A 12487-nucleotide genomic window follows, 5' to 3' on the forward strand; every position below is an offset into this window, starting at 1 on the left:
CCTTGCCTCAGCCCCATCGACCTGAAATGAACTGTCTTCTCGCTTGAGAAGACAGACGTAGAGCCGTGGGTCTCAAAGTGTTGCTCGTGATCATCATCAGCAACAGTAGGATTACCTGGGAAACTGAAAAAATCAAACTCACAGGCCTACAGACCTATTCTAAGCTTGACGGGGTGGAGCCTGGAAGTTTGTCTTTAACAAACACGTCAGGTGGTTCTAATAATGCACGTTAAAGTTTGAAAACAGCTGCTGTATGGCATCTAGGGAGTTTTGAAGAGGCTGTAGTGATTAGGAGGGCTGGCTTCATATAGCCAAAGCGGGGTCCTGTGGACAGGATACTCAGTGTTTGGGGTAAGGTTTTATGGTGCAGGGCTAGGAGCAGTGGGTGAAAGAGAGGATGCTCTGGTGCAGAACAACTTTTATGCAATAGGAACTATTCAGGAGCAGAAGCAAGTCACCTCACTCATTAGAAATAGCCCCCTTTCTCTGAAAGAGTTCAGAAGTTAAGAGGTTATACCCTATGAGAAGCTATGAACAAGGTAATATAAGAAGAAATATTCAAAATAAACATGTAAGATTTTAAAAAAAGGCCTTAATGGAAAGCTTCAACATACCACTAATATAGAAAAAAAGGTTCATAATTAATCCATTATTGTTAATTTTTTAGTATCTTAAAGTTATTATCCTTAAATATCCTGATGGTGCATGGAGCAGATAATGAATTTTATTTTCCTCAATGCTTTATTTCATATTCAGAAAAAGGCAGCAGTTTGTTTAGATTGACACAAGAATCCAACCTAACAGATTATGTTTGTTATTTAAAGGAGATCAAATCACCACCAGCCAGTACTGATACTGGATCAAAGATTAAGGTTAGTGTATTAACTTATTTGTCCTCTGTTTTGTGAACAACTGTCTTTCAACAGTAATATCTTAAGGCATATACATAAGTGTACTAATATTAATGAAAATACAGCCTAATATCATTTAGCAATTACTACCTACTATGTTCCTGGGACTGTCCTGAGCACATTACAGGCACTGTTACTTTTAATACTTACAATAGCCTTATGAGGTTAAGCACTGTTATCTTCATTTCACAGATGAGGCACCTGAGCTTAGCAAGGTTAAATAACTTGCCCAAGAACTAGTAAGTGATGGGGCCAGGATACAAACCCAGTCATCTCCAGAGTCTGTTTTCTTGACTACTTTTTTTCACATTATTCTAAACTCTAGGGTTGGGAGCGTAAAAGTGCACATAGTCCATTGCAAATAATGCTTATGACCACTTAAGTCATCTAAAACTACTAAAAACAACCAACTACTCATTGAATGCTTAATCTGTGTCAGGCACTGAACTAGCCATATACAAGTATTATATCACTTAATCCTCACAACGACCATGGAAGGTAGTTACTACTATTGTCTTAGGTTTACATAGGGTTAACTGCAGTAAGAGGATTTAAGTAATGAGCCCATCTTTTTATCAAAGATTTCACTGCTTACATAATAAAATGGAAATGAGGCAAAAAATACACATAATACTCAGTAAATGTTGCTTTTCTGTCCTTATGTTAGTTTCTGGGGATCAGAATCGTGTTGGTGATGATCAATCCATTGTTTTTCTTACCTATTTTCTTGCTGATTCCAAATGGTAGATATCTGTGAGTTAGATATTTGGGCGCAATATACAGCCATGACATAGAACTAAATCCATTGGCTTTTTCTTTATTATCACCAAAACCCTAGCGCTTTAAGGCTTGCACCACTGTCCAGGAATGTGGTTCCAGAGACTCTTCCACTTGGCAAGAGTAACAATGAGTGACTTTAGGAATGAGACACAACCCTGCCTAAGCCCCAAAATCAAAGGTGTAAGGCACACCAAGTTGTTCCACCCAAAGAAACTTGTGCTAAAAATGTTAGTGGTCAATGCCTTACAGAGAGTCAGCAAGCAGATGCACTTTTTTCCAAGACTGTAAGATTTCATCTAGTTAGGAGTTTATTGATTTATCTCATATTCTGATATCACAGAAAGAGCTTGGTTTTATGAATCAGTCTCTAAACCTCAGTCTTCTCTCCACCATAAACTGGCATGTGATCATAGGCAAGTTGATTAACTCCACTGGATCTCAGTTTTCTAACTGAGAAAATGAGAAGAAAGGCAATTTACTCTTTATGTTTGTTGTGCAGAGTAAACAAGAGCTGTGAAAATACTTTGCAGAAATACAAACCCCTCCACAAGTACAAGATGGCATTACCACTTTATATAACTCCTTCCTTGCCTAATATTTAGCTGCTAATGTATCAACCTGTTTGGTGAAGTTGGTTTACTGATGAACTAATTTAAAAGCCAGAGGAAGGGGGAATTCTTTAGAGTTGAAAACTATCAGCAGTGCCAAAGACAAGTGAACTATTTGATCAGTTGTTTTGATGGTTAAGAGAGTAAAATATGACCTGGGTAACCAAATAATCTGCATGTTGCAAACCCCTGTGACATGCAACTTAGAGATCTAACAATCCTGCACATGTACTTCTAAACCCAAAACAAAAATCTTATAAAAAGAAGGAGTCAAGAGCCAGTAAACTTGGCAAACCCCCAGATAAGTTCATGTAGGTATGAAATAGCCTGATAAACCTTTCTGTGAAAGCAACGAGGAATATCACTAAACTACCATGTAAATGAACAGTACATAAATAGCAGCTCAACAACATGGGCTCAATGTAGCAAAGATGCCTTTGGGTTTCTATTCAAATTTCAAGGTGCCAAGTCTCTTGCTTGTCTACATTAGAGAGTAGAACATGGCCTATCTGTAGATTAAAACATCAGGGAAAGGAGGTAGTATGAAAGACAGTTTTGTGTAAGGAAAAAAGAGAAATTCTATCTGAAGTTTACCTTGGAGAGATGAAGAAAATATGGTATTTAGCACTATTAAGTATTTTTACATCTTATTGGAGAGATTCAACCAAAAGATATAAGAGCAAAGACACAAAAATCAGGAAAACAATTTTTTTTCTGGTGATTTTACCTTTATCTTGGGCTATGGTTTCCTTTCAAGGTATCTAGCAGATTAAAATTGCTTTGTGATGTGACACCACCATTCTGCTTTTCCTTTTATAGCTCTCATCTTGAAATGTTTTATAGGTCCACACAAATAGGTAAAACAAAAGCAATCATGCTATTTTAAGTATACATTCTCCCTGGGCCTATGAAATTTAGAAAAACATATTCACTCTTTCAAGTTGCTAGTTGTGGCTTGAACTGATTGCTTGATTAATCACTCAAACTCTGGCTCTAGACCATCTTAACCATGTTCCCTTTTCAGTATACCAAAAACAGAGGTCATGAGGTTGCTTAGCTCATGAAACCAAGGAAGGAAATCAAGCCTTTGACACAGAAAACACACCACACTTTCTAAAGCCAAGATCGTCTCATGAGTGGATGGTAGTATTCTCCCATGTTTCTCTGACAAAATGTACCTATACTCTGTCACTAACAGCCTCATTGCAATACACTACACTTGCCCAGCTGCCCCATGCGCAGACCTCTCCAGTAGGTCTGATAGTCACTAATCCACTGATTAAACATTTTAAAACTGGCTTTGGCAAAACATGCCAGAAATTCCTTCAGGGTAATTAAAACCACCCTCTGTGTCAATAAACACAGACTGAAATCTTTCATGTGCAGAGGGGCTGGCTCTGACTCACTGGCTCTAGGACATTTTTTCTTAGATGGGTTTTCCATCATTGCAATTGATTTTCACTGACTCATCCAGACCATTGCTTAGTCCCCCTTATAAAATGATTGACTGAAGTAAGAGATACCGTCTTACCTTTCTTGTTGCAGCCAAGAGGTAAGGACCAAAGGGGCTATAAACCTGAGGGTCAGGCTCATTGCCAAAGCCCTTTCACCTAGATCTTCAGGTGAGAGACCTTAAAAAGGATTCTTACTATAGAATCTGACAGTCAGTGTTCACTTATCACTCCTCTTCCAGCATTCAAACTGATTTTTTTTTTTTTTTTTTTTTTTTTTTTTGAGACCGAGTCTCTGTCTCCCAGGCTGGAGGGCAGTGGCGCGATCTCGGCTCACTGCTACCTCCACCTCCCGGGTTCACGCCATTCTCTTGCCTCAGCCTCCCAAGTAGCTGGGACTACAGGCGCCCGCCACCACGCCTGGCTAATTTTTTGTATTTTTAGTAGAGACGGGGTTTCACCGTGTTAGCCAGGATGGTCTCGTTCTCCTGACCTCGTGATTCACCCACCTTGGCCTCCCAAAGTGCCAGGATTACAGGCGTGAGCCACCGCACCCGGCCGTCAAACTGATTTTTATTTGAAGAATTATTAATGTGTCTTCAAAGTAAAAGGAAGAACTCAGGTGAATATTCACTACATTGAATCCCAGAGACGAGTCACATTAGTAGACACTCCATGAATTGCTTCTCACAACAATGGCAGCCTTATTGTTTTTATTACATAAACAATGTATATATTTATTTAAAACTGTCATACATTATAGAAAATGTAAAAACAGTAGAAGTTACTTAAAATTTCATCAGCCTGAGCTATCAATACATTTTTGTAGCCATTTTTCCATGGAATTCTTTATCTATGCAAATAAAATTTTATATAACATAAATCATACTTTACACACCCTTTTTATCGTAGATGAAGCAACCTTTCACTTTCTTTAAAATACAGCGTTTTTTCTTTCTTTTGGCTTGCTGCTTTCATCCCCCTTATAGCCAATATTAATAAACTTTCACATAATTTTTCTTATTGATATTTTCATGTAATAACTCATGTAATATGAATGAAGCTTCATTTGCTCAGTAAATACCTGCTGAATGGTTAAATAATGAAAGAACACACACGTAAACACATAAGTGAATGAAAGAACAAATAATCAATTATGATCTTAATTAGCCAGTACAGTTTCTAAGTGATTGCAGAAATCCAAGATCACATCTCTCCTGCATCTTTTTTTTTTTTTTTTTTTTTTTTTTGAGGCGGAGTCTCGCTCTGTCGCCCAGGCTGGAGTACAGTGGCCGGATCTCAGCTCACTGCAAGCTCCGCCTCCCAGGTTCACGCCATTCTCCTGCCTCAGCCTCCCGAGTAGCTGGGACTACAGGCGCCCGCCACCTCGCCCGGCTAGTTTTTTTGTATTTTTTAGTAGAGACGGGGTTTCACTGTGTTAGCCAGGATGGTCTCGATCTCCTGACCTCGTGATCCGCCCGTCTCGGTCTCCCAAAGTGCTGGGATTACAGGCTTGAGCCACCGCGCCCAGCCTCTCCTGCATCTTTAAACTTTAGCTGGGGTAGGAGGACCTGGCTTTACGTGGTTCAGAGAGATCTGCAAGTCTAAACTCCCAAGAAAAGAATATGTAACTGGCTGCTGTCCTAACTAGAGAAATGCTATTAATCTACTCTCAAACTGAAATCAAATTAAAAAACCATTTACTAAGCACCTGTGTGCCAAGAACCGCACTGTCCTTTGTACGGTAAACTAGAGGGAAAGACGTGGTCACTGTCTTCCTGGAGTGTATGTCTTGTTGGGGAGATGATGTGCAGGATCTATGTCTTTAGGTCTAGGTATCTGAACTTGGACCTCAGTTGCCACATTCGTGAAATGGGGAAAATATCTATATGCTCATAGGATTGCTGTGGCGATCAAAGAACTTGAAGAATTCAGGAAAAACTTCACAGGAAAATGTGGACTGGAGGCAGGCCTTGTAAGTACCAGGGAAGGGGAAACAGCACACAGAGAGGCAGGGAAGCAGAAATGACCTGGAGTAGTCAGGGCCCAGCACAAGCCAGTCTTAATGCTTTGAAGATCAGTTAGGAGAGACTTAGAAGATGCGAGGAGGACAGGCAGGAAACATGAAAGTTTATAAGCACAGGAGAAAACTGTGAACAGACTAATCTTCTTAAAGGGTCAAAGAAAGGAAATTTTTTATTTTTATTTTTATTTTTTTTGCCTTTTCAGCATTTGCCAACGTCTGCATCAAGGCCATTCATGTGAGTGACTCAAAGGCGACCTGCTTGTCAAGTAATTGGAAAAATTAAAAAAAAAAAAAATTAAAAAAAAAAAAAACCCTGGCTTGCATAGTGGGCTCAAATCCAAGTTTCTAAGACTTATAGGAAAAATTCTGATCGGAAAATTTCCATCTCAAATTGTGCTGAGGAAGCTTAAGGACTGAGTAAGCATGTTGGCAGCCGAAGTACAATACGATAATCAGACTGCTTTTGCTTTTTTTTTTTTCCTTTTTTCCACAGTGCACAGAGATTTTCAGGTCCGGGTGGGTGCTTAGCAACCTATAGAAAAATATATCTTGTTCACAAATGGAGCTGCACCCAAAACTTCCCTCTGTATCGTATTAAGTGACCAGAGGGTCCTGACTTCTAAAACATAGTATGTCAGTTTCACCCAGGCTAATCCTACAGAATGGGAAAAGGGATTAGAAGTTAGTCATTGCAGGAGATGTCAGCTGGAAGCACTAAACTGTCCTAATCTCTTCTGATAGTTCAGGGTTCTAGGGAAGCTCTTCTCTGCTTGTCATATCTTCTCCTTTTAAACTAGCACCATTAATGAATTCCAGGAATCATGTCCCGACGGATCTGTGCTACTCTAATTAATCCCACCTACATTTGGCTCCAAGACAGAAGAAGAAGAGGATGAAAAGTAGATTTTAATATTGCACCCCCAAATCTCCACTGAAACTTGGAGTTTCTAGAAGATGCTTTAACACTTTTAGTCCTCTGAGAACGCAACTGGGTCACCTACTAACCACCACAAATATTTATCCATTAAACTGCCCATCCATCCATCCATCCATCCGTCTATCCTTGTAAATTTTATGTGCTACCCTGTGTATAATTTTTAAAATATTGTATAAACTTTTTTAAATTAAAAAATGCCTCAAAGAGCTTAATTTTTTTTTCAATACCCCAAGACACTTCAGAGAGGAACAATGTTCTAAATAAATACTCAGGCCAACTGAATTGAGATTTCAAACTGACTCCCAACTGTAATCCCCAAAGACTGCTGAAATGCAGACAGCCAATATACTTTGACAGTGGACTAAAAGTCACTCACTGAAAATATGGATAGAACAAAAGGGAAAAGGATCATAGCAATTACAAAGGTATTCCTTGGGACAGAGATTTCAGAAGGGCATTTATTCTTATCATCTAGAAATATAATCGTTCATACCATTTAATCCAGTAATCCTGCCTTTAGAAACTTGTTCTAAAAAATAACCAAAGACATGACTTAGAGTCATGGTATTATTTATCTATTTCACAATTATTACAGCAATATTGGAAATAATCTAAACTTCCATCATTAGGTGGCTGGTAAAATTATGGTTCAACTATAGAATGTTAACTACAGTGGTAATTTATAAGATCTGCACTTTTCATTTAGATTAAACAATAGTGCCAGTTTTGGGAGAAGACTAGAGATGTCTGGAAGTCACAAGTCAATGATAGCTAAAGTCTAATTTTTTTCAGATTTGCCTGGGTTCAAATTGCGTTCAACCACACATAGTATTAACCAAAAAAAAAAAAAAGTTAGCACAGTTTTCAGAAATGTCAAATTTGTACCCCATGAGAGACTAGCTCATTAAACAACCATCCTGGTTGTCATACTGGGGCAATCATTCTTTGAAGTTACCTACTCACCAGTTTGAAGAAAATTAACATTTCTGGGTCACCAGGTTCCATATACTCATCTACAAATGATGCCCTGGAACCATGAAAGTAATTTTATTTAACATAGGTGGGCAACTGAATCCCAGGGAACAAACTACTCACCCATGTGCTTAATGGCAGAGGCTGAGAACTGAGCCTGCCACTCCTCTCAGAAAGGGTCCAAGTACCTGGAGCTTTGGGGGGTAGAAGGGCAATGGGATCAAATTAAAATTCAATGGCTGTATCTTTATGAATTTTTTTCTGATCTTCACCCCACGTAAGTTCCCTAGGATAAACTTAAGCACCTTGAAAATTTGTGACAATGTGAGGTGGAGCAAAATATGCATAGAACAAATGTAGAAAACACCTACAGTAATTACAAAGGTATTCCTTGGGATAGCCATTTTAGAAGGTAATTTATTCCTATCATCTAGAAACATAATTGTTTATACCATTTAACCCAGTAAGCTACTTTTAGAAACTTGTTCTACAACATAACCAAAGACATGATTTTGACTCTATAACATAATCAGATATATTATTTACATATTTCAGAATTATTATAGCAAATACTGAAAACAACCTAAACTTTCATTATTAGGTGACTGGCAAAATTGTGGTTCAATTATAGAATATTATAGAAAATGCTAACAGTTTGCGTTTGGGGCAAAAGCAAACAAATAAACCCTATATAGGATGCTGTTTTGCATATAATTCTAGCATTCTCCATTCATCTCTTTCTCACACACACACACACACACACACACACACACACTGAGTGAGCCTGGAAGGAAATATAGCACATCAAAAATGTTTATAATGATTGTCTCTGGCATAGCTAGAAGGAAATTTGATTTTCTCTTTTAGACTTTTCTGTACAGTCAAAATTTTCATCAATGAACATGTACTTTATTCTCTTAGAGGATCTCTTCCTTCTCCTTTAACAGGTTTCATATTCATATTCACATGTGTTTTTTTAATGTATCTATTCCCAATAGAATGCAAGGTCTGTGAGAGCAGGGTCTACATTTAATTTTTTTAAATTTTATACCTAGGTTTTTTAGCATAGTGCCTAATATATAATTAATATTTTTAAAATAACTGCTGAGTGAACTATTGGACAGACACTGATTAGAAGGGATATGACTATGTGTGAGGACTCTAATGAGCTGTCAAACATTCTGTTACATCTCTAATCTCCAGCTCACTTGTTAAAACAACATGCCATCTTCCTTGCATACTTTTGCCTCCTAGCATCACACAAGACTCTGCCTCCAATGAGGAAAGCCATTGCCACCCCTCTCTACCTGCCAGCATCCCACTAAGGCCCCACCTTCCCACTTAACCACTTCTGGTGAGGTGAGCTTCCCTCTAGCACTTACTGCAGCGACTCACTTGCAAGATTAACATTGTTTGGACCTCTACTAGGTTCCCAGTACTTTTCTAGAATGGGGGTCAGCAAATGATGGTCTACAGGCTACTCCTTGATTTTGTAAATAGAGTTTCACTAGAATACAACCATGCCCACATACTACAATGGAAGAATTGAGTAGCTGGGACAAAGGCTGTATGCTCAGCAAAGCCTAAAATATTTATTATCTGACCCTCTACAGGAAAAGTTTACTGATCTCTGTTCTAGAATATCGACACATTTTTATAAAATGGAGATAATACCAAAGTTTCATTCTATTAGGATATTCGTAGGCAATATGAGATCCAAAGTATATGTCCAAAAACTTTGTACAGAAAAATTACTGTATTGTACCTCAGTTTGCTCTTAAGAACATATATTTTTATATCAGACATACCTGCATTCAAGTCCTGGATCTGCTGATTGATGCTGGGAAAAATGACACAAATTCTCTAAGCCTCAGTTTTATCATCAGTAAAGTAGAAATCTATTTTCTCTTTCACTCCATAAGTGTGTAATGAGTGCTTTTTCACCAGATACTATACTAGGAGATGGATAAACAATGGTGAATAAGATCTAAAGTCTCACCTACTTCAGCTCTAATTGTACATACTTTTGACAGTTGTTGTGAAGTTGAAATTTTATATATATATATATACACACACACACAGATACATACATATACACACACACACATATATATGCACACACAGGCATCTATATAATATATACATCATACGTAGTATACCATAGATACATAATACGTAGTATATAACATAGAGTACATCCGGAATACTTAACCTGATTCCTGCTACATTGCAAGCACTCAGTATATAGTGGCTCTTCCTCATCATCATAATTACAGCAGAAGTCCTTTTAACAGACCTCCAAGTAGCTGACTCTCCAAGAAGAAAAAGTGCCTTCCATTCTTTCTGTAAAACAGGCCTACAACATCCTTTATAAGTACTCACAGCTAATTCAGTAGGCTAATCTCTGGTACATAGGCACACTTCTGCTCCTTCAGGTTGAGTTGCATATTTACTGAGAGTCATTTGTGTTTGTTTCCAAGTCTCCTGATGCCAGTTATACTTGTTATTTAATTAAATATCATGGAAGGTGATGAGAGGAATAGTGTAAAAAAAAGGATGGTTGTTTCATATGAAAAGTCAGTCGAAGAATTTCAAAAGACTTGACAAAGAATCATCAAATTAAAAGTAGGAGATATAAAAATTGGGGAACAATCATAAGAATCTAGAAGGATTCTGTAGTAAGATTGCTTCTGTGATATCTATGGTCTTGTTCAACCTTAAGGAAATCAAAATTGGACATGGTCTTTGTCATTTGGGGTATGGTTCATGCAAGAAAAATATTACAACCCCCAATCACCAATCCATACTCAAAGGTAAGGCCTTGATTCTTCATCTGGCCTTTCATTGAAATTAATAAATTTAAATGGCATGTTATTTTTTGTGACTCCTTGCCTTAACTTTTCAAGTTTACTGTCAACTATTGGTCCCAGAGAGGGATTCTTTTGTATTTATTTATTTATCACATATAAATAATAACATGTTGCCTCATCCCCTGCCATATTTTTGTAGGCAAGAAAACATTCAGCAAAATGAAGTGATCTGCCCAAGGCCACAGAACTAGCATAGCCAGAGGTGTGTCTAGAGCCAGGTGGGCTCTGATTCCACCACCTTGGCTGCCTCATAATAATAGAGAGATAAACAGGACACAGTTTCACACACCCTGGCTTCTGTGGTTAATTATGTTTTGAGAAGAACTGAGTGTCACCTGCCCAAATAGATGGAGAGATGTTTGAGAACAAGACAATAGTCATACTTTACCATATGCCCCAGCACATCCTACATAGCACTTGGCAATAAATAATTTTTGTTTGAATTGTTAAATTTTCTTTCCTATTTTATAATAGTGGAAGAAATTGGGGCCTTCCTGGTTTCAGAAAAAGTTACGTTCCCTTGGAGTTTATAACCCGCTCCATGGAGTATAAAATAGCAGGAGAGAAATTCTATTGTGCCTGTCAGATCATGTCATTGAGAGCTTAACCTCATTGATTGGCACTTGCTCTTCCCCATCAGTGTGGCAAGATGAGCAGCACCCTGCTCACCAGATGGTTATTTGTTCCACCAGCCACCTTTGCTGCATCCCTGATTCACTCCAGCCCAGGACTGTCTCCAGCATTCATGCTGCAAGGCAGCTCCTGCCAACAACTTTGCCAAATGGCTCCTCTCAAAGTCATGGCTGCCCAGACAGACTGGCTCCTCCATCTGCAGCAGCTTTTGGCAAAGAGAAGTTTCTCTTTCTGGCTCTGCCTCTTGGCTGCACCAGAGCCTTCTTGCCAGAAGGATGATTTGACCCTGGAATTTCTGGGGTCATTTAAAGCCTATGGCTGTGTTTTCCCAGTCTCACCCCTGAGTTGAACATAGAACATACCAAAGAGACCTAGATGATCACAAATACAGAAATGATGCCTCATAGAAACTTAGAGTCAGAAAAGCCTACTGTAGAGAGCATGCCTTCCCTCCCCCATCTTCAACCTCATTATAGTAGATTAGGAAACTGAAGCCCAGAGAGTAAAAGTGACAAATTATGGTAGCAGGACTGGAATCCTACCCAGGTCTTCTGACGTGCATTCCACATTACTGTTTACGATAGTGTATTTTGCCTTTCCATTTTCCCCCAGTTCATTTTCAAATCCTTGGTAGAAATTGGACTCTTGTATTGATTGATTCAGAAGAATATTTTTTAGAAAAATGAATCATCTTTTCTCTATCAACATCATAACTGTTCTTTTAAACAGGTGTTCATTTACTACATTGTGATGAATTTTTGCCAAGTTTAAGAATACAGGGTTTGGAATCAGACAGACCTGGATGTGACTTCTGTTTTACTCACCCTTGTGTCACAATGGACTAGTAATAATATTATTTTGCTTTAACTTTTCATTTAAAGGGGGATAAGAACAGTATCAGCCTATACAATTAAATTGGACTACATGAGAAAAATATTTTAAGGCTCAAAACCTGTACTAAGGCCGGGCGCGGTGGCTCAAGCCTGTAATCCTAGCACTTTGGGAGGCCGAGACGGGCGGATCACAAGGTCAGGAGATAGAGACCATCCTGGCTAACACGGCGAAACCCCGTCTCTACTAAAAACACAAAAAAATTAGCCGGGCGAGGTGGCGGCGCCTGTGGTCCCAGCTACTCGGGAGGCTGAGGCAGGAGAATGGCGGGAACCCGGGAGGCGGAGCTTGCAGTGAGCTGAGATCTGGCCACTGCACTCCAGCCTGGGCGACAGAGCGAGACTCCGTCTCAAAAAAAAAATAAAAATAAAAAATAAAAAATAAACCTGTACTGGCACACAGAAAACC

The 12487-nt window shown here is 38.7% G+C and overlaps 1 protein-coding gene across 30 annotated transcripts in view; it reads right to left on the minus strand.

Annotated features, from left to right (window-relative positions):
* The window catches only part of PPP2R2B (protein phosphatase 2 regulatory subunit Bbeta), a 484188-nt gene that overhangs the window by 258361 nt on the left and 213340 nt on the right, over positions 1-12487 (minus strand). The gene's annotated exons all lie outside the window — the stretch shown is intronic.

The sequence above is a fragment of the Macaca fascicularis genome, chromosome 6 (assembly GCF_037993035.2).
Source record: "Macaca fascicularis isolate 582-1 chromosome 6, T2T-MFA8v1.1".
NCBI classification, from domain to species: domain Eukaryota; kingdom Metazoa; phylum Chordata; class Mammalia; order Primates; family Cercopithecidae; genus Macaca; species Macaca fascicularis.